Source organism: Hyla sarda, chromosome 3 (genome assembly GCF_029499605.1).
Source record: "Hyla sarda isolate aHylSar1 chromosome 3, aHylSar1.hap1, whole genome shotgun sequence".
Lineage (NCBI taxonomy): Eukaryota > Metazoa > Chordata > Amphibia > Anura > Hylidae > Hyla > Hyla sarda.
In genome coordinates, this window is record NC_079191.1 from 229,053,385 (window position 1) to 229,079,801 (window position 26,417).

Consider the following 26,417-nt stretch of genomic DNA (forward strand, 5'->3'; position numbering starts at 1 on the left):
CCCCCCCTTCATGGCTGCTACAAACACCACCAAAATTGTTGGCTACTCACTTTGTCAGTAGATACTCATTCTATACAGAGATTTATCAAAACCTGTGTGGATGAAAAGTAGTGCAGTTGCCCAGAGCAACCAATCAGATCGCTTTCATTTTTCACAGGCCTTTTTAAAAAAAGAAGGAAGCTAGTTGCTATGGGCAACTGCACCACTCTTCCTCCACACAGGTTTTGATAAATGTTACCCTAGGACCTAATATTTGGGCATATTTGCCACATTATTTATGATCTAGTGGAACTTCTTTGTGGCACATCTGCTCCCTCTACCCTTACAGCGGCAGGCGCTGGCAGATCAGCCAGGTATTATGGCAGCAGTCAATGGCGGAATTATCATGGTGGTCAGTGACAGTCGCCCCGGGGTCCGAGGAGGCTCCGTCATAACTGCGACTGCTGCGACCATAATAATTATACCACTTGTGTGAAGTATACAGTGGTGTGTGTGAAATGCAGTGTATGGGTGTATGAACTATACCCCCTTAAAGACATCAAGACTTTAGTTTTTTTTCCTCCTTGACTTCTAATAGCCTTAACGCTGAAAAAAAAAAAAAATTATTATTATCTACAGACACATGTAAAAACTTTCTTTTTGTGCCACCAGTTGTACTTTGTAATGTCATTCATGTTACCACAAAATCAAACAAAATTTTTTTATTTGTGGAGCAAAGGTAAAGTAAACAATGCAATTGTGTAAGTTTTGGTGTCTTCTGTTTCTACCCAGTGCACTTTTCAGTAAAAATGAATTGGCCCAGATTTATCAAACTGTGTGAGAGAAAAAGTGGAGGAATTTTCACACGTGCAGCCAATCACAGCTCAGCTTTCACTTTACCACAACTCGTTAGCTGAGCTGTGATTGGTTGGTGAGGAAAAATCCCTCCCTCTCACAGAGTTTGATAAATCTCCCCCAATACCTTTATTTGTTGGTCCATACGATTACAACGATACCCTATATATAGGTTTACGATTTTTGTTTTGCTGGAACTTTTTGATTAATGTTTATAAAATAAAATCTTCTGGTATATGAAGTAACCAAAAATCAGCTTTTTTGGACTTTGGTAATATTTTATGTTTACGTCATTGACCGTTTGGTTTAATTAAAGGGTATATTTTCATAGTTTGGACATTTATGCACGCAAAAAGACCAAAAAGGTTTGTTTTTTATATTATTTTATTTTAAAAAAATGGTAAAGGGGGGGGGGATTCAAACTTTTATTAAGAAATGGGCTTATTCACATCTATTAACTTTTTTGTTTTCACACATTTCTTTTCACTATTTTAGGGGACTATTACATATAATCTTTAGATTGCATACATTGAAGAATGCTGTTGCATAGAGCAGCATTATTGGCGCTCCATTAGCACAGGCTGCTGACACTTGCAGTAAAAGAGCACCAATCGCATAGACTGGAGGAGGCTAAGTGACTTCGGCCTGTACTATTTGCTAATCGGACCCCGCTGTTTCAGATGCCACAAACTGCAGTGTATGTGTGTAAAGTATACCGTGGCTTGTGTAGCCTGCATGTGTGTGTGGGTGTGTTAAAGGGGTTCTCCGGTGCTTAGACATCTTTTCCCCTATCCAAAGGATAGGGGATAGGATGCCTGATCGCGGGAGTCCCGCCGCTGGGAACCCCCGTGATCTTGCACGCGGCACCCCGTTTATAATCAGTCGCCAGAGCGTGTTCGCTCCGGGTTCGATTACCGGTGACCACAGGGCCGACGGCACCTCCGCCACAGTGTGACGTCACGCTCCGCCCCTCAATGCAAGCCTATGGGAGGGGGCGTGACAGCTATCACGCGCAAGATCACGGTGGCGGGACTCCTGCGATCAGGCATCTTATCCCCTATCCTTTGGATAGGGGATAAGATGTCTAAGCACCGGAGAACCCCTTTAAATGCAGTGTGTGTGGAAAACACTGCACTACATAATTCAAACAGTGTGTCTCGAGCTATTACAAAACTACAACTCCCAGCATGCCAAAACAGCCGTTGGCTGTCCAGGCATGCTGGGAATTGTAGTTTTGACACAGCTGGAGGCACTCTGTTTGGAAAACACAGATATAGGGGAAGATTTATCGAAACCCGTCCAGAGGAAAAGTTGCTGAGTTGCCCATGGCAACCAATTAGATTGCACCTTTCATTTTTCATATGTCTCTTTAAAAATGGAAGCAATCTGATTGGTTGCCATGGGCAACTGTACCACTCTTCCTCTGCACAGTTTTTGATAAATTTCCCCCATAGTCATTTGTGAGACCTGCAGTGTACTGTATGTTTATGTGTGAATGTGTGTACAATAGATTACCTTCTCATGAAAAGCATCCCTCTCTATATAGGACCTTCTTTCTGGAACTCAGGCTCCTCCCACCCATATGACTGATCACATGGTAAGGACATCACGGAAGGTCCTTTGCTTTGCCATCCCACACACAGCCTGATGTTCTGCAGACTGTTTTGCCTGTAATAGCCTCAATTTCATATAGGGAGGAGGAAACAGCTGGTTTGGAGAATAAAACATTGCTGGTTATGGATTCTAGATCTATAGGGAGAGACCGTTGATCCAGGGATTTATTCTGACTGCCATATTTGGAGTCGGGAAGGAATTTTTACCTCTAGTATGAGGTTTTTTGCCTTCCTCTGGATCAACTCAGTAGGGACTTATTAGGCATATAGGTTGAACTTGATGGACTCTGGTCTTTTTTCAATTTTATGAACTTTGCAACTATGTAAGTCTATTGTAGTGTAGGGGCCGGGGCGTGCAGAGAGGAAGAGCTCTGCGTGCAGTGGTACAGCGCTGGATAGGCTGAAGAAAGCAAATTGTTATGGTACAGGGGAGTTTCCTGCGGTGGGCAGAGCAGAGCAGCGCACCCCCCCCCCCCCTCCCCTCAAGAATACGCCTCAGGTGGCTGCCTATTTCACTGCAGAGTTGGCCCTGGGCTCAAGTGTCAAAGAGGTTGTACTAAGCCTCAGGATACACACACCGGGGGAGATTTATCATAGGAAATAGAGTTTTTTTTCGGTGTATATTTGTGCACATAATGTTGCGCCGAGTTTGATAGAATTCTTCATAACGATGTCTACATTCATGTTTACCGTAGAGCACTTTATCCTGTAGACTTGGATTACTTAACTGCGTCCTTTTGATTTTACTGCACAAAAAAAAATGCGCAAAAGCCCTTTTCTAGCGCAAATATACACAACCTCAGAGGACATGTACCCAAGTGTCAGAGAATTGTAAATGTGTGCTCCTTTTAGCACGCAACATAGCAGAGAGGAAGTGATCTCTAAGGGTGCGCACAATTTATCAAGACATGTGTGCATGCTTAGTAAATTGAGTGTAGCAACTTGGGGGATAGATGCAGCAATAAGGGGTATATATAGCTCTACCTTACACAGATTTTAATAATAAGTTCCCCTCACCATCCCCTAAGAGCTGTGTCCCAATACCTTGAGAGCTTTATCATGATGCATTAGTTAAAAGGGTGCTATTATGGATGCTATTGTTATGCATATGTTTAACACGTCCTTAACCCATTAAGTCCCATTGCCACAGGTCTATAACATTAGGCTCCATCCAATGCAATCTGCCTTTACAAACATTTGCAAATGAATGGGTTGTTCTGAAGGATTCACTGAATTTGACTGTGGTACTGTAATAGGATGCCACCACTGTTGCAACAAGTCAGGTTATGACATTTCTTACCTCCTAGATCTAAGATCATATAAGAGTGGCATTATTGAAAAGTGAAAGCATTTAGGAACCACAGCAAATCTTAAGTGAAGTGGCAGACTATGTTAAAGATTGGGGACAAGTGCTGAGGCAAAGTGCATTAGCTCACACAGAAAAGAAAAAAGCTGAGGCACTCTTTTGGTCTGTGGTCTTTATTGCAGGTGAAATGCACGGCTAACAATTGTTTCACTACTAGGTAGCTTGTTTGCATAAAAGTCACCACCTTTTTATTTTTATTTTTTTATCTAAGAGCCGAGGAACGTACTCTCGGATCACCCAAAGAGCAAGAAAAAATGCAAATGTGTTACACAAAAAAAAAACGTGCACAAAGGATGCGGTCTAACGCAAGCCCTTCTCTGACAGGAGAGAGGCCCCCCAACAAACCTTACCCTTCGCCTCCGGACCAAACCAGGTTCGATGTCCCTTTTCGCCGAAGCTACTAAGGGACCACAAATGCTCTCGGCATCCCACTTGGCGTTAGCCAAGGTATCTGCCCGCAGAGCCGATAACGGTCGGTACCCTGCCAATGAAGGAGTACCTGGGTTTTTTTCAGGGAGGTGCGGAACCTAATGGCCACACACACCTCCCCTAGACCGCTAGGAGGGACACCCAGAAGGGTTACCGCATCCTAACAATCCTGTGAACACACAACACGTAAAAAGTGACACAGTGATAAAAAGGAAATAAATAAGTGAATGTGTGCAGATATACTGCCCGGATCTATAAAAAAAATTCTCTGATCCTAGACAGAAGACTGGGAATCAAGAGGTGAGTGCCACAAGGTGAAGAATTCATGGTGCCCGTGCTTCCTTTTTTTTTTATTTTTTTTTATTTTTTTAATTTTTTAATCTAAAGCCGAGGAACGTGCTTTCGATTCACCCAAAGTGCAAGAAAAAGTGCAAACGTGTTACACTAAAAAAACGTGCACAAAGGATGCGGTCTATTGCAAGCCCTTCTCCGATAGGAGAGAGGCCCCCCAACAAACCTTACCCTTCGCCTCCGGACCAAAAGGTACCTGCGAGGTTCCAGGTTCGATGTCCCTTTTCGCCGAAGCTACTAGGGGACCACAAATGCTCCCGGCATCCCCCTTGGCGTTAGCCAAGGTATCTGCCCGCAGAGCCGATTACGGTAGGTACCCTGCCAAAGCAGGAGTACCGGGGGTGTTTGCAGGGAGGTGCGGAACCTAATGGCCACACACACCTCCCCTAGACCGCCAGGAGGGACACCCAGAAGGGCTACCGCATCCTGACAAATCCTGTGAACACACACCAAAAAGTGACACAGTGAGACAAAAAGGAAATAAATAAGTGAATGTGTGCAGATATACTGCCCGGACATCCGGCCGGATTTATAAAAATTTCTCTGATCCTAGCCAGAAGGCCGGGAATCAAGAGGTGAGTGCCACAAGGTGAAGAGATTATGGTGCCCGTGCTTCCACTCAGTGAGCCAATACTCCCAGTGAGTTTCGGCACCTCGGGGTCACCACTCCCCAAGGCCCTGAAGTACCTCGTCTCTAGACCCTCTCAGCCTCATGGCGAGACCTGGAGAAAAACAGGTCACATCAGGGCAGAAGTTGAGCCGATTCCTCAGAACCAGCCCCGAAACACCATGCTCTGCTGCCTCAACTGGCATTAAAATCAGTATAAAAACTGTGCACCAGGAGCTTCATTGCATGCAAGCATTATACCACCAAGCACAATGCCAAGCATCAGATGGAGTGGTGTAAGGATATCTTAAAGCGTACCCGTCAGATCCAACAAATTTTATTTTTTTTTTAAATATATCATTCAGTACCTAATCCTGACCATGTAAATCTAATATTTATGTGTCTAGCACCTTTTTTTTTTTTTATTACACTTAGCTCTCTAGTCGGAATTCCTCTCAAAGGGAGGGGACGTGGCCTCACTGTGCAGGTCTCCGCCCCCTCCCTCTGTATGCTGTTTGCTCACATCTCCCCTAGCATTAGCAAAACTACAACTCCCAGCTTGTCCTCACTGACAGTAGCGGGACACAAGCTGACAGGGGGAGGATTTTTCCTCCAGCTGTGAGCCCTGCACTCACAGTTGCCAATCAAGGAAGTGTGTCCATGACGCATGGACACAGCAGGACTAGTATGTGTCCAAGCAGGCAGGGGGGGGCAGTTGCTTGACTGGCTTTTTCAGTATGAAAAGCTGAAAATTTTCTAATGAAAGCAATTGCAAAACTTATTGGTTTTCCATGCTTTACAACATATCAAAAGTTCTTGTATCTGACAGTGCCCGTTTAACACAAGAAAACAAAAAAGTCCCCCAAAAACACCTCTAAAACATCTTCAAAAACACACATTTTACAGTCCATACTGACTTCAATGAGGAATGCACAAAGTTGCACTGAAAAAAAAAAAAAAAGAAGAAACATAAATTATTGGAGTGGTTCGGTTTGGAAGCTCACAAAAAAATGGGAGCAAGGTAAAAACACCTGAAAAAAAATTAAAGGAAAAACTGGATTTAGCATAACAAGTCATTTTTGACAATTGTATGCTGCCAACTTTTTGTGAACAGTTTGGAGAAGTACTTTTAGGCTAAGTTTCCACTTTTTTTTCTGGCAGTTTTTGAGCCAAAGCCAGAAGTGTATTCAAAAGGAATAGGAAATATAAAGGAAGGACTTACACTTCTCCTCCCTTATGTTTTTGAGCCAAAGTCCTTAGGATAGGGGATAAGTTTTTCACCACTGGACTACCCCTTTAATTGGCCAATCAACAATAAAAACAAAAACAGGACTAGGGGGGTAGGGAAGAGTTACCGGGAGGAAGTGGGGACCACATTGTGAAGAGTTTATAATGAGGGGACAGTACTGGAAGGGTTTACAGGGGAGAAATACAGGGAACAGCACCTAAAGGGTTAACCCATGATCCTCGTTGCAGGGGAGAATAAGCAGTTCACAGACCTTAGAGATGGCCATCCTCCCTGCACAAGGAAAATCTGTCACTGCAGGGGGGATGGAGAACAGAGCTTCTGGCGGATGCAGGGACTAGTTGGGAACTCTCGATGTCAGGACCGAAGGCTTCTGGAGGAGGGGAGGGTTAATGAATTGGCATGGCGGGGGGAGAAGGGGGTTAATGAAATGGCACAGAGGGGAGTGGAGGTTAATGAAATGGCACAGGGGATTAGAGGAGGGGGGCAATGAAATGGCTAAGGTGATGGACGGGTTAATGAAATGGCCAAATTTTCATGGTGACGCCCTTACATAGTTTGATGACACACTCCTTGCTATACTGCCAATTGCATGCATCGCGTTGTACGTCGACAATGCACAATGGAGTACTAGTATCAGCAATAGAAAAGCTGCTACCATCCTGTGCCAGTTCATCCCCCTGTTCCATTATATTCCCCATTCTCTGATGTTTGCTGTGCCATTATATTTCAGCCCCTCCTCCCCCCTGTACCATGATATTTCAGCCCCCCTGTGTCATGATATTTCAGCCCCCCTGTGCCATGATATTTCAGCCCCCCCTGTGCCATGATATTTCAGCCCCCCTGTGCCATGATATTTCAGCCCCCCCCTGTGCCATTATACTTCAGCCCCTCCTCCCTCCTCTGTCATTATATTTCAGCCCACTCCCTCCTGTGCCATTTTTCAGCCCCTCCTCTCCCCTGTGCCATTATATTTCAGCCCTTCCTCCTCCTGTGCCATTATATTTCAGCCCCCTCCCTCCCGTGCCATTATATTTCAGCCCTTCCTCCTCCTGTGCCATTATATTTCAGCCCCCTCCCTCCTGTGCCATTATATTTCAGCCCCCTCCCTCCTGTGCCATTATATTTCAGCCCCTCCTCCCCCCTGTGCCATTATACTTCAGCCCCTCCTCCCCCCTGTGCCATTATACTTCAGCCCCTCCTCCCCCCTGTGCCATTATACTTCAGCCCCTCCTCCCCCCTGTGCCATTATATTTCAGCCCCTCCTCCCCCCTGTACCATGATATTTCAGCCCCCTGTGCCATATTTCAGCCCCCCTGTGCCATGATATTTCAGCCCCCCTGTGCCATGATATTTCAGCCCCCCTGTGCCATGATATTTCAGCCCCCCTGTGCCATGATATTTCAGCCCCCCTGTGCCATGATATTTCAGCCCCCCTGTGCCATTATATTTCAGCCCCCCCTGTGCCATTATACTTCAGCCCCTCCTCCCCCCTCTGTCATATTTCAGACCACTCCCTCCTGTGCCATATTTCAGCCCCTCCTCTCCCCTGTGCCATTATATTTCAGCCCTTCCTCCTCCTGTGCCATTATATTTCAGCCCCCTCCCTCCTGTGCCATTATATTTCAGCCCCCTCCCTCCTGTGCCATTATATTTCAGCCCCCTCCCTCCTGTGCCATTATATTTCAGCCCCTCCTCCCCCCTGTGCCATTATACTTCAGCCCCTCCTCCCCCCTGTGCCATTATACTTCAGCCCCTCCTCCCCCCTGTGCCATTATACTTCAGCCCCTCCTCCCCCCCGTGCCATTATATTTTAGCCCCCCTCCCCTGTGCCATTATACTTCAGCCCCTCCTCCCCCCTGTGCCATTCTATTTCACCCTCCCCTCCTTTGTCATATCATTCACCGATTCACCAAACCCCATCCCCCTGCTTTTACCTGTCCTCCGTCCCCATGTGCGCTCCGGCAGGCTCAGGGGGGTTGGCGGTTATGTTGCTGGACCTCATCCTTGGTCCTGACCGAGGTGCACGCGATGAGTGACGTCATCGCAAGCGCCTACGTCGGGACAACGATGTCCTGCGCAGTTCACTTTAGGCTGTAGCATACAGCTGCAGTCTATAGGAGTTTAGTGACAGGACAAGAATTGTCCCGTTATTTGTGAACTCCTCAGGCTTTTAGCCCTGCTTGCCCGAAGCAGGGCTAAATGCCTGAAGAAATCACCTGCCCAGCGCCCAGAACTGCATGTCCCGGGCGTCGGACAATACAATTTCTACATCCCTGCTTTAATATTCTACATCTATTTAGTTGTATGGAGAGCCCCCAACAGTCAGTGACAGTGGGGACACCTCAGCAGAATCAGAGACCCCTTTAATAGGTCAATGGGGTCTGCCAGGCACTGCTGATTTCCATCATGGATCAATATATGGCAACAGCCCTACTGTATGAACGTTAATGGAAACCAGATATGCCCAGTACCATCGGTATCTGCCCACAACAGTGGGGTATATGACTTTATTGGCCTACAATATTTGGATCACTGCTTAGCAAACTTTGTAGATTATTGTTAGAGAGCCTGAAGGATTTCTTATACAGCAGCAGTTTCCCTTTAAAACACCATAAAGCCACGTTCAGAGATCAGATGACACATTGATACATTTATAATGTAAAACCTTGAAGAGCTTTGGATTTTAGTTGACAAGCGTGAGAAAAGTTTGTGGCCTGTAGTAAAGGCTGGACTTTTTGGCAACTGAGGCGGTGGTGATGCATGTGTTGTCAACATTGAGGAGAGGGGAAATGAAAGGTTAGTGACAGAGTGAAGGGTGGTAAAATTGGATTTCAGTTTTTGTCATATTAAGCTTCTGGCAGCTGGATTTTATCCAACAGAACAGAGAAAAGACTGAAATATGAGCTATGACCTGGAAAGGTGAACAAAAGAAAAACCATTTCTAGAATTCTTAATTCTGTATACAGGAAGAGACACAAAGAAATATGCAGATGCTGGAGAATGACGGCACAAAGCTGTCAACCGGTAACCTGGAAATTCAAGTATAGCTGAATATACACTTACTGGCCACTTTATAATGTACACACGTTCAATTGCTTGTTAACCAGCCAATCACATAGCAGTAACTAACTACATTTAGGCATGTATATGTGGTCAAGATGAGGTTCAAACCAAGCATCAGAATGGGCAAGAAAGAGGATTTAAGTGACCTTGAACGTGGCATGGTTGTTTGTACTGCTTGGCGGTATGACCAAAAATGTGTATCACAGTATTTTTCAAACTTATGGCGGTTCCACGGTATATATATTTTTTTTTTCACTCATTGGGGTTGGTGATGATGTGGGAAGGTATTTTCTTGGCACTCTTTGGGCTCAGTAGTAGCAACTGAACAATGTTTCAACTTGGCAGCCTATTTTAATATTGTTGCTGACCATGTCCATCCCTTTATGACTACAGAGGATCCATCTTTTCATGGCCACCTCTGGCAGGATAATCTACAATGTCACAAAGCTCATCTCAAACTTACTATATTTCAATGACCTCCATAGTCACCAGATCTCAATCCAGTACAGAACCTTTGGGATGTGGTGGAGCAGGAGATTTACATAATGGATGTGCAGCCGACAAACCTTCAGCAACTGTGCAATGACCAACACCTTGGAGACATTTTTCAGCACCTTGTACAAAGTAAGCCACATAGAATTAAAAGGAATGTGTCACCAAATAATATTTAATTTCTTTTAGAGGGTAACCTCTTAAGGACGCAGCCCATTTTGTCCTTAACCTGTTAAGGACCAAGGACGTACCGGTACGTCCTGAGTCCTTTCCCTTTCTATAATGTGGGGCCACGATGTGGCCCCACATCATAGTGGGCCGGGCCCAGCCTCTAGCAACGGCCGGGACCCGTGGCTAATAGCATGCAGCATTGATTGCGGTGCCGCGCTCTATTAACCCTTTAGATGCGGCGTTCAAAGTTGAGCGCCGCGTCTTAAGTGAAAGTAAAACATTGCCGGTTAGCTCACGGGGCTGTTCGGGATGTCTGCAGCGAAATCACCGCATCCCAAACCGCTTTGGGACACAAGGAGGGTCCCCTACCTTGCCTCCTGCTGTCCGATCGCCGAAAGACTGCTCAGTGCCTGAGATCCAGACATGAGCAGTCAAGTGGCAGAATCATCGATCACTGGTTTCCTATGAGAAACCAGTGACCAATGTAAAAGATCAGTGTGTGCAGTGTTATAGGTCCCTATGGGAGCTATAACACTGCAAAAAAAAGCGAATAGAGATCATTTAACCCCTCCACTATTAAAAGTATGAATCACCCCCCTTTTCCCATAAAAAAAATAAATAAAACAGTGTAAATAGAAATAAACATATGTGGTATCGCCGCGTGCGGAAATGTCTGATTTAAAAAAATATCATTAATTAAACCACACGGTCTATGGCGTACACGCAAAAAAAATTTCCAAAGTCCAAAATAGTGTATTTTTGGTCACTTTCTAGATCATGAAAAAATGAATAAAAAGCAATCAACAAGTCCGATCAATACAAAAAGCTAAAAACCTCAGATCACAGTGCAAAAAATGAGCCCCCGTACGCGGTAAAATATAAAAGTTATAGGGGTCAAAAGATGACAATTTTAAACGTATAAATTTTCCTGCATGTAGTTATGATTTTTTTCAGAAGTATGACAAAATCAAACCTACATAAGTAGGGTATAATTTTAATCGTATGGATCTACAGCATAAAGATAAGGCTGGGTTCACACTACGATTTGAACTACGGTTCCCTTATACGGCTGGGAGGAGGGGTGGGCGGGGCTTAATCACGGCTCCCGCACTCAGCCGTATTCGGGAACCGTAGTTAATGTATGTCTATGGACCCGACCGGAGTGAACTGCAGCCTCCGGTCGGCTGCGTTTTCGGCCATATGCGGTTTCCCGACCGCAGGCAAAAACGTGGTCGACCACTTTTGGAAAGCGAATTCTGCTGAAATGGTTTTTGGAGGGCATGTTTCATTGAAAAAGCCCCATGGTGCCAGAACAGTCAAAAAAAAAAAAAAAAAACACATGGCACACTATTTGGGAAACTACACCCCTCAAGGAAGTTAACAAGGGGTACAGTGAGCCTTAACACCCCACAGGTGTTTTTTTCGAATTTTCTCTAAAGTTGGACGTGAAAATGAAAAATTCGATTTTTTTTTCACTAAAATGCTGGTGTTACCCCCAAATTTTTCATATGTGGATGTAAAGTGCTCTGCAGATGCACTACAGGGCTCATAAGAGAAGAAGCGCCATTGGGCTTTTGGAGAGAGAATTTGGTTGGAATGGAAGTCGGGGGCCATGTTGTACATTTACAAAGACCCCCGTGCTACCAGAACAGTGGACTGAAATTAAATTTTTCATTTACACGGACCACTGTTCCAAAAAATTTGTCAGACACCTGTGGGGCGAAAATGCTCACTGCACCCCTTGTTACATTCCTTGAAGGGTGTAGAAGGTACAAGCAAGTCGAACCGGCTCTACCGGCTTCTCACCCTTGAGACTAGGATACCGCTAGGTCTGAACAGGAGACTGGATACGATCTTGCACTATTAAATGAGTGGGTTGTTATGACCGTGGCACTATCATAATCCGAATACTACTATATATGTCTTAGTTGCTTCGCGTTTTCCAGTCGCCTGTTCAGTATCTCTCTCTCTCCCCCCTCTTTTCTCATGTTTGCATGGATGCAAAAGATGATGATTGAAATAACCCCCCCTTTTTTTGTATCCGTTTCTGTCATGAGATTTAACAAACTGCATCTCTTGCTCTGTTAAATAACCGTTCTCCCAGTTCAACACTATAATTCTTCAGGTCCTAGTGCTAGTTGTGCATCACCATCTGATATATGCTTAATAGGATGGAGTCTGGTTCTCTAGGTTTTGAACCAAACATACACAACTGGTGCATAAGATTTATTTTAACAATGTCTTAATTCTTTTATACAATGAATTTTGTTATAGATGTGCTGAAATAAAGATTTGATACATACGTTTTAACATTGTTTGTAATTATATGTGCAGGTGGGATGTCACATGATTCGGGGCTTAGCCTGTCTGGGCATGCTGGGAGTTGTAGTTCTAAAACTACCAGGCAGCATTGAAGATCACTTACCAGATCTTCACTGCTGCCTCTGTCTCCGCCGCCACCTGCATTCTTCTGCCGCCGTCCTCCTGAGCTGTCACTGTGCGCAATGACGGTGACGTTGCGTTGAGGACGTCACTCGTCATTGCGCTGTGCAGCGCACAGCGTAACACAGGACGCGCAGGAGCCAGAAATAGCGTGGACCCCGAGAACAGGTAATTATAAAACCGGGGATGGGGGAGGCAATAGGGCAGCGGCTGGGGCGGTGGAGGGGTGGTTGCGGGGCATTATCGGCAAGGTAATTGCCGATAACGTCCAAAATCGTGAATATAGGCCGATAATATCGGCCAAACCGATAATCAGTTGATCCCTAATAGATATATACAAGTTACATATTATTTACCACTTTTTTCCCCCTAAATGTACTAACCAATTTTTTGTGGGTTTTTCTCCTTCTCATTTCAAATCCGTGTATTTAGAGGACTACTTTGGATTTAGTGAACTACATCATTGATCCACTTTTTTTTTGTTAAATATTAATCGAATGGTTAACGAGGGCTTGTGGGGGGGAGTGTTTTTTGGAATAAAAGGTTTTAAAACGTGTTGGGTTTATTATTTTTCTAATTTACTTTACAGTCTTAGTAGTGGTATCCGTCGGGAGTCCATTACTAAGCCAGGGCTTAGCGTTCGCCTCAAAAACAGCTAGCACTAACCCCCAATTATTACCCCCCGTACCCACCACCACAGGGGTGCTGGGAAGAGCCGGTACCAACAGGCCTGGAGCTTCAGAAATGGCGCTCCTGGGCCTAGGCGGTAACAGGCTGGCATTACTTAGGCTGGGGAGGGCCAGTAACAATGGTCGTCCCCCACCCTGGTAACGTCAGGCTGTTGCTGCTTAGTTGGTATCTGGCTGAGAATGAAAATATGGGAAACACCACACAATAATTAAAAGATACACACACACACACATATACATATATACATATATATATACATATATATATATATATATATATATATATATATATATATATATATTAAAGCTTAAAAAAAAATTTTTTTTAAAGGGGGTGTGTTTCCCCATATTTTGATTCTTAGCCATATACCAACCAAGCAGCAACAGCCTGACATTACCAGGGTAGGAGAGGACCATTGTTACTGGCCTTCCCCAGCCTAAATAACGCCAGCCTGTTACCACCTAGGCCCAGGAGCGCCATTTTTGATGCTCTGCGCCTGTTGGTACCGTCACCCCTGTGTTGTTGGGTACCAGGGTAATTGGGGGTTAGCGCTAGCTGTTTTTGAGGCTAACGCTAAGCCCCGGCTTAGTAATGGATTCAGTCTTTAAAAGGGTACTTTTACCCTATGTCTGATCGTGGAGGTCCCAAGGCTGAGGACCCCCGCATCTCTCCTGCTGCTGCACCCCCGTACATCGGCAGCCTGGAGCTATGTTTGCTCCGTGGCAATACAGGGGACGGGGTATCGTGATGTCACTGCTCCTCCCCCCCCCCCCTGTATCGCCTGTCATCAGCCACGGAGCAAACATAACTCCAGGCTGCTGATCTACGGGGGTACAGCAGGAGAGATGTGCGGGACCCCCCGCAATCAGACATCTTATCCCCTATTCTTTGGATAGGGGATAAGATGTCTAAGGGCGGAGTACCCTTTTAAGACAGCTTCCACTACTAAGCATGTAAAAAAAAAAAAAAACACCTTTAAAAAAACTTTTATTCCAAAAAACACTCCCCTACAAGCCTTCATTAACCTTTTTTTTTAATAGTAAACGGAAAAAAAAACGCCAATCACCGTCGTAGTCCACTGCATACACGGATCTGAAATGAGAAGAAGAATTAAAAAAAAAAAAAAAAAAAAAACACTAAAACTTTGTTAGTACATTTATGGCGCTCTCCCCTGGGGAGAACACTCATAATTTTCAAACAGGAAGCCTCCAGTTGTTGCTAAACTGTACCCCCATCATTTTCAGACAGCCTTTAGCTGTTTGAAAATGATGGGAGTTGTAATTTAGTAACAGCAAATCTCCAATTTAGCAACAGCTGGAGTCTCGCTGTTCCTAAACTACAACTCCCATAATGGGAGTTGTAGTTTAGCAAGAGCTGGCAGCACCCTGTTTCTAAACTACAACTCCCAGATAACTAAAAGCTGTCTGGGCATGCAGGTAGTTGTAGTTTTGGAACATTCTGGTTGGGAAAAATACTGCTTCACACAGTGTTGCCCCTTCAGATCAGTGTTTCCCAACCAGAGTTGTTCCAGATGATGCAAAACTACAACTCCCAGCATGCCCGACAGCTAAAGACTGTCTGGCCATGCTGGGAGTTATAGTTTTTCAACATCCAGGTCGGGAAACACTGCTTCACAGTGTCACCTCTTCATAACAGAATTTCCCAACCAGGATTTTACAAAACTAAAAATCCCAGCATGCCCAGACAGCCTTTAGCTGCTGGGAATTGTTGTCCTGCATCATCTTGGACATCAAACGAATGGACACCAGCCCACACTAACCCCTCCACCCCCCACGGATACCAGCACACTTGTAGAACAATAGGTTCAAGTAGATGAAATCCAGCATGTCCATTTTAGACATTTGGCCGAACCTGGCAAATCTGCCAAGTCTAAAGTGTATTGGGTTGAGAAACTTTAGCCAAGGCCAAACCCCTGGACATCTAGATGTCCGAATTCATCCACATCAAATAAAAACCTTGTAAAATGGGTTGTATTCAAGTTTCCATTTACCTCTGACAGAGGACACAGTAGGAACTATGAGGAAGAGGGGATATTGAAGTAGCAGCACTATATTGTCTTCTTCTCCTACCCCAGTGAATAAATATGACCAACTTTGGCACCTTAAACCACTTTATATTTGCAACAACAGAACTAGGCACATGGGCAATCATTGGTGAATTGCCTGACAGTTCCCTTGTTTTCTTATGGAGGGCAGGGGGATGGAGTCCTGGTGGGGGGGGGGGGGGGGTGTCAGATAAATGACAGGACAAGTACAGGACTGCTGGCAGGGTAAGAGCAGAGGAGGACTGTGCAGTGTATTCCATCATACAGACTCCTGTCACTACAACAGATGGAATGGGCTCAGCTACTCTCTGGTTCCTATACTCCCGTACAGGCTGCACACAGCCTGTATACACTCCTCCTCTGCCCCTGTATAGGGCTGTGCAGTCCCAGCAGCTGTGACTGTGTAACTTGTATATAGCAGACTACATGTCACACACAACACAATGCTGCTCCGGTACCTGCCAGTGGTGGTGCAGAACGGAGAGCTGGCCGGGAGACAGTGAATTCAAAGACCCGCCTGCATGAGGGAGCATAGTCATGCCGCAGGGGCGGAGCATCCTTCAGTGGCTCTTCTGGGCTCCAAGAACCTGCCCAGCTGAGAATCATAAGCAGTGTACTACAAGTGTGCTTACAATGGGGGGATTTATAAAAACCTGTCCAGAGGAAAAGTTGCTGAGTTGCCCATAGCAACCAATCAGATTGATTCTTATTTTTTTTAAAAGGCCTCTGTAAAATGAAAGAAGTGATCTGATTGGTTGCTATGGGCAACTCAGCAACTTTTCCTCTGGACAGGTTTTGATAAATCTCCCCCAATATTACTAAGCCAGACGGTGGCCGTACGTTATGTGCTATGTCTGCCGTAAAGCATCTGCGTCCTGTGTCCTGTGACGCAAGCACAAATGCTATCAGATATGGCCGCCCCCAGTATCAGTATTTATTAATAATAACAGAACAATAATAGTATTTACATGTATGTTAAAATGCGATTACAAATATAATAAAAATTGATGACACATTTCCTTTAAGGCAACTAGCAAGGTGCACCTATTAAAGTGCCAAGTGAGTGTATAGGAGGAGATATAGCATTGCCTTTTCGCATATACAATATGTCTACTTTATGTTGGAATCATAAAATTGACATGTTTTTACTTCAGTCGTTTTTACTTTAACCTGTCCAGGACAAAGGGCGTACATGTATACCCTCGAGCCCTGGTACTTAAAGGGGTACTCCAGCCCTAAGACATCTTATCCCCTATCCAAGGGAAAAAGATGTCTGATCGTGGGGGTCCCGCTGCTTGGGACCCCCACAATCTGGCATGCAGCACCCACCTGTGGGAGATGCACGCAGCGCTGCAGTCTCCAAGTCTGCCGGGTCACGACTACGGGTCTGGAGTATTGTGACATCACACCCCGCAAGTCTATGAGAGAGGGTGTGACAGGTGGGTGCTGCATGCCAGATTGCGGGGGATCAGACATCTTATCCCCTATCCTTTCAATAAGGGATAACATGTTTTAGGGCGTGCATGTACACCCTGGTCCTGTTTACAGGGTTAAAACCGTTCTCACCAGCAGAGAACGGGTTAAACCTGGTGGGTCCCAGTTGCTACAGGCAGCCAAGACCCACGGCTAATGCCGGACACTGCCGGTCGGGGCGATGGCCGGCATTACGATTTAGACGCCGCGATCAAAGTTGATCACAGCGTCTAAAATTAAAGTGCAACTATCCCCAATCTTTGTTTTTTTTTTCTGTTCCTACGTATTGGTCATCTCTCCCTAACCCCCTCCCTGCCTTTAAAAAATGTTTTTCCACCTTCTAAAGACTTTTTTTTTTGCCTCTCACACTGCTTACTCTCGCTGACCAGGAAGCCGACTACCCCAGCAGGTGAGAGGTCACTGAAGCCTGCAGGGTGCTGGCTTCCACCCTTCCAATCTATGCAGCACTCCCGTCAGGAGCACACATAGATGAGCGGCCTATAGCACGGCAGGCTGCTCCGGGGTCCCCTCCTCCCAGTTTCTCGCTGCACGTGTTATCCAAGGACGAGGAGTATAGGAGCTTCGCCGGACCTGCCGTGCAAAATTTCACTTCCAAGACCCGGTATCAGTGTGCGCGCTGCCTGCTATCAGTCTGTACATGCCTGGCGTACATGCCCCGGCATTCACAGCGCTCGCTCCCGCCTGTCTGATTGAAAGGCAGGGAGTGAGCGCTGGCTGACAGAATTCGGACTGATGCCCGCCCGGGATCAGTCCGAATTCAGCGGTGACGTCAGCCACTCTGCCGCCGGCCACTAGGAGGGGGACCCCTAGTGGCCAGCTTTTCAAGGGAAAAAATAACATATTCAGACACACTAAAAAAAATTTAAGTACATTAGGAATATGTTGTACTACATTAGTAGTACAACAAATAAAAAAGTAAAGATGATGACAGTGCCCATTTAACCCCTTAAGGACCAGGCCATTTTACACCTTAAGGACCGGAGCGTTTTTTGCAATTCTGACCACTGTCACTTTAAACATTAATAACTCTGGGATGCTTTTAGTTATCATTCTGATTCCGAGATTGTTTTTTCATGACATATTCTACTTTAACTTAGTGGTAAAGTTTTATGGTAACTTGCATCCTTTCTTGGTGAAAAATCCCAAAATTTGATGAAAAAAATGAAAACTTTGCATTTTTCTAACTTTGAAGCACTCTTCTTGTAAGGAAAATGGATATTCAAAATATATTTTTTTGGGGTTCACATATAGAATATGTCTACTTTATGTTTGCATCATAAAATTTATGAGCTTTTACTTTTGGAAGACACCAGAGGGCTTCAAAGTTCAGCAGCAATTTTCCAATTTTTCACAAAATTTTCAAACTCACTATTTTTCAGGGACCAGTTCAGTTTTCAAGTGGATTTGAAGGGTCTTCATATTAGAAATACCCCATAAAAGACCCCATTATAAAAACTACACCCCCCAAAGTATTCAAAATGACATTCAGTAAGTGTATTAACCCTTTAGGTGTTTCACAGGAATAGCAGCAAAGTGAAGGAGAAAATTCAAAATCGTCATTTTTTTACACTCGCATGTTCTTGTAGACCCAATTTTTGAATTTTTGCAAGGGGTAAAAAGGAGAACATTTTTACTTATTTGAAACCCAATTTCTCTTGAGTAAGGAAATACCTCATATGTCTATGTTAATTGTTCTGCGGGCGCAGTAGAGGGCTCAGAAGGGAAGGAGCGACAAATGGTTTTTGGGGGGCATGCCGCATTTAGGAAGCCCCTATGGTGCCAGGACAGCAAAAAAAAAAAAAAAAAAAAAAAAAAAAAAACACATGGCATTCCATTTTGGAAACTAGACCCCTCGGGGAACGTAACAAGGGGTAAAGTGAACCTTAATACCCTACAGGTGATTCACGACTTTTGCATATGTAAAAAAAATATATATATTTTTTACCTAAAATGCTTGGTTTCCCAAAAATTTTACATTTTAAAAAATTGTAATAGCAGAAAATACCCCCCAAAATTTGAAGCCCAATTTATCCCGATACAGAAAACACCTCGCATGGGGGTGAAAAGTGCTCTGCTGGCGCACTACAGGTCTCAGAAGAGAAGGAGTCACATTTGGCTTTTTTGAAGGAAATTTTGCTCTGGGGGCATGCCGCATTTAGGAAGCCCCTATGGTGCCAGAACAGCAAAAAAAAAAAAAACACATGGCATACCATTTTGGAAACTAGACCCCTCGGGGAACGTAACAAGGGGTAATGTGAACCTTAATGCCCTACAGGTGTTTCACGACTTTTGCATATGTAAAAAAAAAAAAATTTTGTTACCTAAAATGCTTGTTTTCCCAAAATGTTTACATTTTTAAAAAGGGTAATAGCGGAAAATACCCCCCAAAATTTTAAGCCCAATTTCTCCCGATTCAGAAAACACCCCATATGGGGGTGAAAAGTGCTCTGCTGGCGAACTACAGGTCTCAGAAGAGAAGGAGTCACATTTGGCTTTTTGAAAGCGAATTTTGCTCTGGGGGCATGCCGCATTTAGGAAGCCCCTATGGTGCCAGGACAGCAAAAAAAAAAAAAAAACACATGGCATACCATTTTGGAAACTAGACCCCTCGGGGAACGTAACAAGGGGTAATTTGAACCTTAATACCCTACAGGTGTTTCACGACTTTTGCATATGTAAAAATATATATTTTTTTTTTTACCTAAAATGCTTGTTTTCCCAAAAATTTTAAATTTTTAAAAAGGGTAATAGCAGAAAATACCCCCCAAAATTTGTTAGACAATTTCTCCCGAGTACGGCGATACCCCATATGTGGCCCTAAACTGTTGCCTTGAAATACGACAGGGCTCCAAAGTGAGAGCGCCATGCGGATTTGAGGCCTAAATTAGGGACTTGCATAGAGGTGGACATAGGGGTATTCTACGCCAGTGATTCCCAAACCGGGTGCCTCCAGCTGTTGTAAAACTCCCAGCATGCCTAGACATTCAATGGCTATCTGGCAATACTGGGAGTAGTTGTTTTGCAACAGCTGGAGGCTCCGTTTTGGAAACAGTGGCGTACCAGACGTTTTTCATTTTTATTGGGGAGGGGAGGGGGGTTGTATAGGGGTATGTGTATATGTAGTGTTTTTTACTTTTTATTTTATTGTGTGTTAGTGTAGTGTAGTGTTTTTAGGGTACAGTCGCACGGGCGGGGGTTCACAGTAGTTTCTCGCTGGCAGTTTGAGCTGCGGCAGAAATTTTGCCGCACCTCAAACTTGCAGCCGGATACTTACTGTAATCCTCCGCCCATGTGATTGTACCCTGTACATTCACATTTGGGGGGGGACATCCAGCTGTTGCAAAACTACAACTCCCAGCATGCACGGTCTATCAGTGCATGCTGGGAGTTGTAGTTTTGCAACAGCTGGAGGCACACTGGTTGTGAAACACCGAGTTTGGTAACAAACTCAGTGTTTTGCAACCAGTGTGCCTTCAGCTGTTGCAAAAGCTACAACTCCCAGCATGTACGGACAGCGGAAGGGCATGCTGGGTCTTGTAGTTATGCAACAGCTGGAGGCATACTACTTTGGCTGGGGATGCTGGGGATTGTAGTTATGCAACAGCTGGAGACACACTGGTTTGCTACTTAACTCAGTGTGCCTTCAGCTGTTGCAAAACTACAACTCACAGCAGTCACCGACAGCCAACGGGCATGCTGGGAGTTGTAGTTATGCAACCACCAGATGCACCACTACAACTCCCAGCATGCACTTTAGCTGATTGTGCAAGCTGGGAGTTGTAGTTATACAACAGCTGAAGGTACACTTTTCCATAGAAAGAATGTGCCTCCAGCTGTTGCAAAACTACAAGTCCCAGCATGCCCATAAGGGAATGCTGGGAGTTGTGGTGGTCTGCCTCCTGCTGTTGCATAACTACAGCTCCCAGCATGCCCTTTTTGCATGCTGGGAGCTGTTGCTAAGCAACAGCAGGAGGCTGTCACTCACCTCCAACGATCCTCGCCGCACAGGTCAGTCCCTCGTCGTCGTCGTCGCCGCTGCTGCTCCTGGGGCCCCGATCCCAACAAGGGCGCCGGGGATCGGGGTCCCCAGCACCCGGGGTGCACGTCCCGCACCCGCTCACGTCCTCCGGAAGAGGGGCGGAGCGGGTTGCAGGAGTGACACCCGCAGCAGGCGCCCTGATTGGTCGGCCGGGAATCCGGCCGACGAATCAGGGCGATCGTGAGGTGGCACCAGTGCCACCTCACTCCTGCAGGCTATGGCTGTTCCGATCAGCCAATAATTCCGGGTCACCGGGTCACTGGAGACCCGATTGACCCGGAATCCGCCGCAGATCGCTGGACTGAATTGTCCAGCGATCTGCGGCCATCGCCGACATGGGGGGTCATAATGACCCCCCTGGGCGATATGCCCCGATGCCTGCTGAACGATTTCAGCAGGCATCCGGCACCGGCACCGCTCCAGATGGTTGCGGGGGGCCGGTAAAACACATGACGTTCTCATACGTCATGTGTCCTTAAGGACTCGGAAATGGAGACGTATGAGAACGTCATGTGTCCTTAAGGGGTTAAGTACCCTGTACACCCTGCGTCCTCAAGTGGTTAACTACCCCAGGCTGGCCTTATTACCCTCCCTAAAACATTTTATGAACTTTTCTTAGTACATTATCAATCTGCCTGAAACCTAAACTGTTTTTGCACATAACAACCAATCACAGCTCTGCTTTTATATATTTTTTAAGCTCTGGTAAAATGAAAGCTGAGCTGTGATTGGTTGTTATGGGTGAAACCAGAGAGTTTGGCTTTCAGATAGTGTGATAAATCTGGGCCTAAATCTTCTCATTCAGTTTGTCAAGTAATTTGGTAATACGGGATATATCCGGCTTTATTTTCACATAATTTTTATCTTAGCAAACTTTATTTTTGGTGATATCAGGGTAAATTTTTTGAAAAATGAAACAGAAATAAGGGTCTGTTTTTCATCTTTTTTTCATTAATAGCACAAAGTAACACTAAAATAATTTTATAAATTATGTCCTCTTTCCATTACAGCCATGAATACATAAAGGGTGTATATAGGGGGTGGAGCTAGGAGTATAGTTTGGGCATTTTTTATTTTATTTTACATATTGTGCCCCCTATAAGGCCACCTTTAGGCCCCGTTCACACTACGGAATTCTTGCGGATGAATTCCGCAGGCGGAGCCTCCGCCTGGCGGCCGCCGCCGAAGATGCTTCGGCGCTAGGGCCGCGGGGCACTGAGCCGTCACCATTGACGGCTATGCAGTGCTCGCGGAATCCGTGCAAAGAATGAACATGTTCTTTCTTTGCGCGGAACACTTTCAGCGGCGGAAATGTCCGCCGCTGAAATTCCGCAGTGTGAACGGGTCTCGCGGAAACCCGTTCACACTAATGTTAAAGTTCACACCACGGAGTTCCGCCCGGAAATTCCGCGGGAACTCCGTAATGTGAACGGGGCCTTAGGGAGCATTTTCACACTAAAAGACATTTTTATTATGGCTGATTTCCTCTGTAACTGGGGCTGAAGTATTCGCCCCGGTTATAAGGGGTATGACACTCTCTACAGCAGTGTTTCCCAACTTGTGTGCCTCCAGCTGTTGCAAAACTACAACTCCCAGCATGCCCGGACAGCCAAAGGCTGTCCGGGCATTCTGGGAGTTGTAGTTTCGCAACAGCTGGAGGCACACTGGTTGGGAAATACTGCACTTCAGAGCTGATGGAGGTCTATTGGGACCCAGCACCTCACTGCAGGTACCCGGCATAGGAGATTACAGGAGTGTATGGCCAGGAAGTAGTAATGTTTCCTACAAAGCTGTTTACAAATGGGGATTATTGAGCACTGTGTATACAGCACTCAGAAAGGCAGGTACACTAGGGCTTGACAAATCTGTTATGAATCTAGGAGCCGGCAAAAAAATAAATAAAAGGTTCCTGTTCCTTTCAGAAATGACTTCTAAAACAAAAATATTTTAAACTTCAGCCTATTTAAAAAAAATAAAAACATAAAAAAAACATAATAAATGGATCCTCCTTAGTATACAATGACACAGAACAACTTTACGCAGTTTTAAATCCGTGCAGCAGTTTGTGCGGCTCTTCCAGTCCTCCCATACTACCAGCCAGAACTGAGGTGACCACCTGTAGGAGACAGAATGGCGGCCATGTTGGTCGTCACCTGAAAAGCAGCTGCTCCTATAGTTATGGGGTTAAAGGTCTTGTCCTGACCTACCCACATGATAGATCCCTATGACTGGGAAGACACATGGCCAGCTAGAATCCAGGAACCAATGATAAAAGGTCAAAACTGTCCAGGCATGCTGGGAGTTGAAGTTTTGCAACATCTGGAGGGCCACAGTTTGAGACCCCTTCCCTTCTCTATGTCTTCTGAAGATCTTGTATTTAGGGGGTTAATATGACATTTACAGGGGAAGCCAACTTTTTATAATTTGCTTTATGGTGGTCTGTTTATTTGGGTGTACTACTGTCTTGAGGAGGTATAGTATGCTGTTTTGGAGGAGATCAATGTATGAGATGAGGTAAATAACATCACTGGTAGGTTAAAGGACATCTTCAGCGCTGGTACATAAAAAAAAAAAGTTTACCTCCTGTGATATCTCTCTGACAGACCTTTCCAACGATACCTCATTCGGCAATTGTCACCCGAAGCAGTAAGCAGCCATGTCATAAAGACTACATTTCCCATGATTCCCTGCGCCTGCTTCCTGTATTCCCTCCCCCTGAGGAAATTATGATAAAGTGCGGCCCACAACTCCCTCCCTTGTGGTTATCCCCTCTTATCCTTTCCTTCCCAACTCATCATCCCCTTATTCATCCAAATCAGTCCAGCCTTTCTCCAGTAATTGCCGCCCGAAACAGTAAGCAGCTATGTCATAGAGACTACATTTCCCATGATTCCCTGCACCTGCTTCCTGTAAGCTTCTGCTCTCCCCTTCCCTCCTCGCCACATGTTCTCCCCTGTCCAATAGGAGAGCAGGCTGCGGCTGCGTCCTCACAGCATATTCTATCTATGTAAACTCACTGCTTATTGCTAGAATTTACAGTGCAGGAGCCGGAGCATGAAGGAAGAAGTAACACCATCAGAAAATGGTAAAACACAAACCTTCCCCTATAGAGCAATGTTGTCTAACAGGGGTGTCTCCAGCTTTAGCAATACTACAACTCCCAGCATGCATTGGCCGCATCTTGCTGTCTGGGCATGCTGGGAGTTGTAGTGGTGCCTCCATTTGTTGCAAGACTTCAACTCCCTGCATGTCCTGTCAGCTATTTGGTTTCTGGTCATGCTGGTAGTTGCAGTGGTCCCTCCAGCAGGTCCAAGACTACAACTCCCAGCAAGCCCTGTCAGCTATTAGCTGTCCAGTCATGTTGGGAGTTGCAGTGGTCCCTCCTTGCAGTTCCAAAACTACAACTCCCATCATGCCCTTTCAGCTATTTATGTATATCATTACGTAAGCCTGTACACCAAAACTGTTACTTGTTATTTTTTGTTGGTTTTCAGCCTTCACAAGAAAGAGAAGATGAAGAAGTTGTAGCCGCTCCATCATTTCTCTTGTTTAGTTTATATTTGTAAGGCAAGATTTCATCTTTTGCAAAGCCAAAAAAATTTGATATCAGAAGGACATTTATTGCTTCAGTTATTGCCGTCTGGAGGGGGAGTGATGAGCGTGGCGACACAAAAACCGCACAATCTGCAGAAAAATGCCATAGTGGCACAGTGAGATGGGGTAGGGGTAGGTACTGGTGCTGTGAACATTGGGGCAGTTACCTGTACTGGGGGCAGTTTCTGCACATGCTGTAGGACCTGACCTGCTTCCCGTATGTGGCCCTGGCGTTGCTCCTGCAATGACGTATTGTCAACAGCACAGAGCTGTGCTTGTCGTGCACCCTCCATGTATCTCTATCACAAAGACGGAGATAAGCAATCGCTGTAACATGGTTTCTACAAAACAATTTATGAAGGGGGTGCGTCAAGTACAGCATTTTGTTGGTGACTATACATCATTGCAGGAACAGAGCAGATGTATGGGTGGTGGTGTGACGACCCCCACCATGGCAACCCAGTGCTCTAACGAAGACTACTGCATACAGATCGCTGGGTTTCCAGTAGCGGTACTCCCGTGATTAGACATCTTACCCCTATCCTTTAGATAGGGGATAAGATGTCAAGCGGCGGGGGAGTACCCCTTTAAGGGCCAATGCACTTACCCAAAAGTTGATCCTTTGCAACTGTATGACCCCTAGCAAGTTTCCTGGATGAGTCCCATTCATCAGAAAAAGGCTCATGCACAGAACTTGCTGGGTGTCCTACGGTTGCTTCGGCAACTTTAACACCCAGCATCATCTACATGTTTATTGTAGAAATGCACCTGAAACTGCACTAAAGACCTTTTGGACACAACAATGTGACACTTACCAGTCACAGTGATGTATATGACTTTGCATTCCCGGGTCTCTACAGTGTCCAGCATCAGCCCCTCACTGATGAAGAATGAGTAGGAGCAGTGTTGTTTCTGATCAGTTCTGCTCTCTGGTGGACAAAGGTTATGACATCATATGTATGACACACTATTACCTCCTGGGAGTTCTATTTGAGTAGTGCTGCTCTCTGATTAGTGGAAAATAAAAAAGCTTTTTAACCCCTTAAGTACCCAGGGCGTACAGGTACGCCTTGACGTCCTGGGACTTAAGGACAGGATCGGAGCCCCCGGAGCGGAGACAGCGGCGGCAGGAGGTAAGGCCGTGCCTCCTGTTGTTGCCTAGAATCAACTCCCAGCATGCACAAAAGGGCATGCTGGGAGTTGTTGTTATGCAACAGCAGAAGGCACAACTACGACTCCCAGCATGCCCTTTAGTAGTTTGTGCATGTTGGGGGTTGTAATTAATCAACAGCTGAAGGCACATTTTTTTCTATGAAAAAGTGTGCCTCCAGCAATTGCATAACTATAACCCTCAGCATGTACAAACTACCAAAGGGCATGCTGAGAGTTGCAGTAGTGTGCCTCCAGCTGTTTCATAACTACAAGTCCCAGCATGCACTTCAGCTGTAAGTTCATGCTGAGAGTTGTAAGACCGGGGTGACTGCTGATATCTGTCAGCAGGCACCCTGTGCAACCTCCTGGGGAGGTCCTGACACCCCACATGTCGCGGGTCAATTCAGACTGGCGATTTGTGGCGATTCCGGGTCAATCAGGTCTCTGTTGGCCCGGAAAAAAAGGGTGAATGGGGCTGGGAGTTGTATTTTTGCAACAGCTGGAGGCACACTGGTTGCGAAACACTGAGTTAAGTAACAAACTCTCAGTGTTTCGCAACCAATGTGTCTCCAGCTGTTGCAAAACTGAAACAGTCAGCATGCATTGACAGTCCAAGGGCATGCTGGGAGTTGTAGTTTTGCAAAAGCTGGAGTTCCAACTACAACTCCCAGCATGCCCTTTTGTAGTCTCTGCATGCTGGGGGTTGTAGTTATGCAACAGCTGGAGGCACATTTTTTCTATGAAAAAGTGTGCATCCAGCTGTTGC

The 26,417-nt window shown here is 45.5% G+C and overlaps 1 protein-coding gene across 5 annotated transcripts in view; it reads right to left on the reverse strand.

Annotated features, from left to right (window-relative positions):
• ASCC3 (activating signal cointegrator 1 complex subunit 3) overlaps positions 1-26,417 on the reverse strand; it is a 764,501-nt gene that overhangs the window by 727,415 nt on the left and 10,669 nt on the right. The window contains exon 1 of one of the 5 annotated variants that reach the window (XM_056566190.1): positions 23,486-23,621. The exons of 2 other annotated variants lie outside the window; for them this stretch is intronic. The gene's annotated coding sequence lies outside the window, so the exon portion shown is untranslated. Of the gene's footprint in view, positions 1-525; positions 586-2,349; positions 2,394-23,485; positions 23,622-26,417 lie in introns of those variants that run through there. 2 more of the 5 variants (XM_056566193.1, XM_056566191.1) reach the window with 2 other exon arrangements.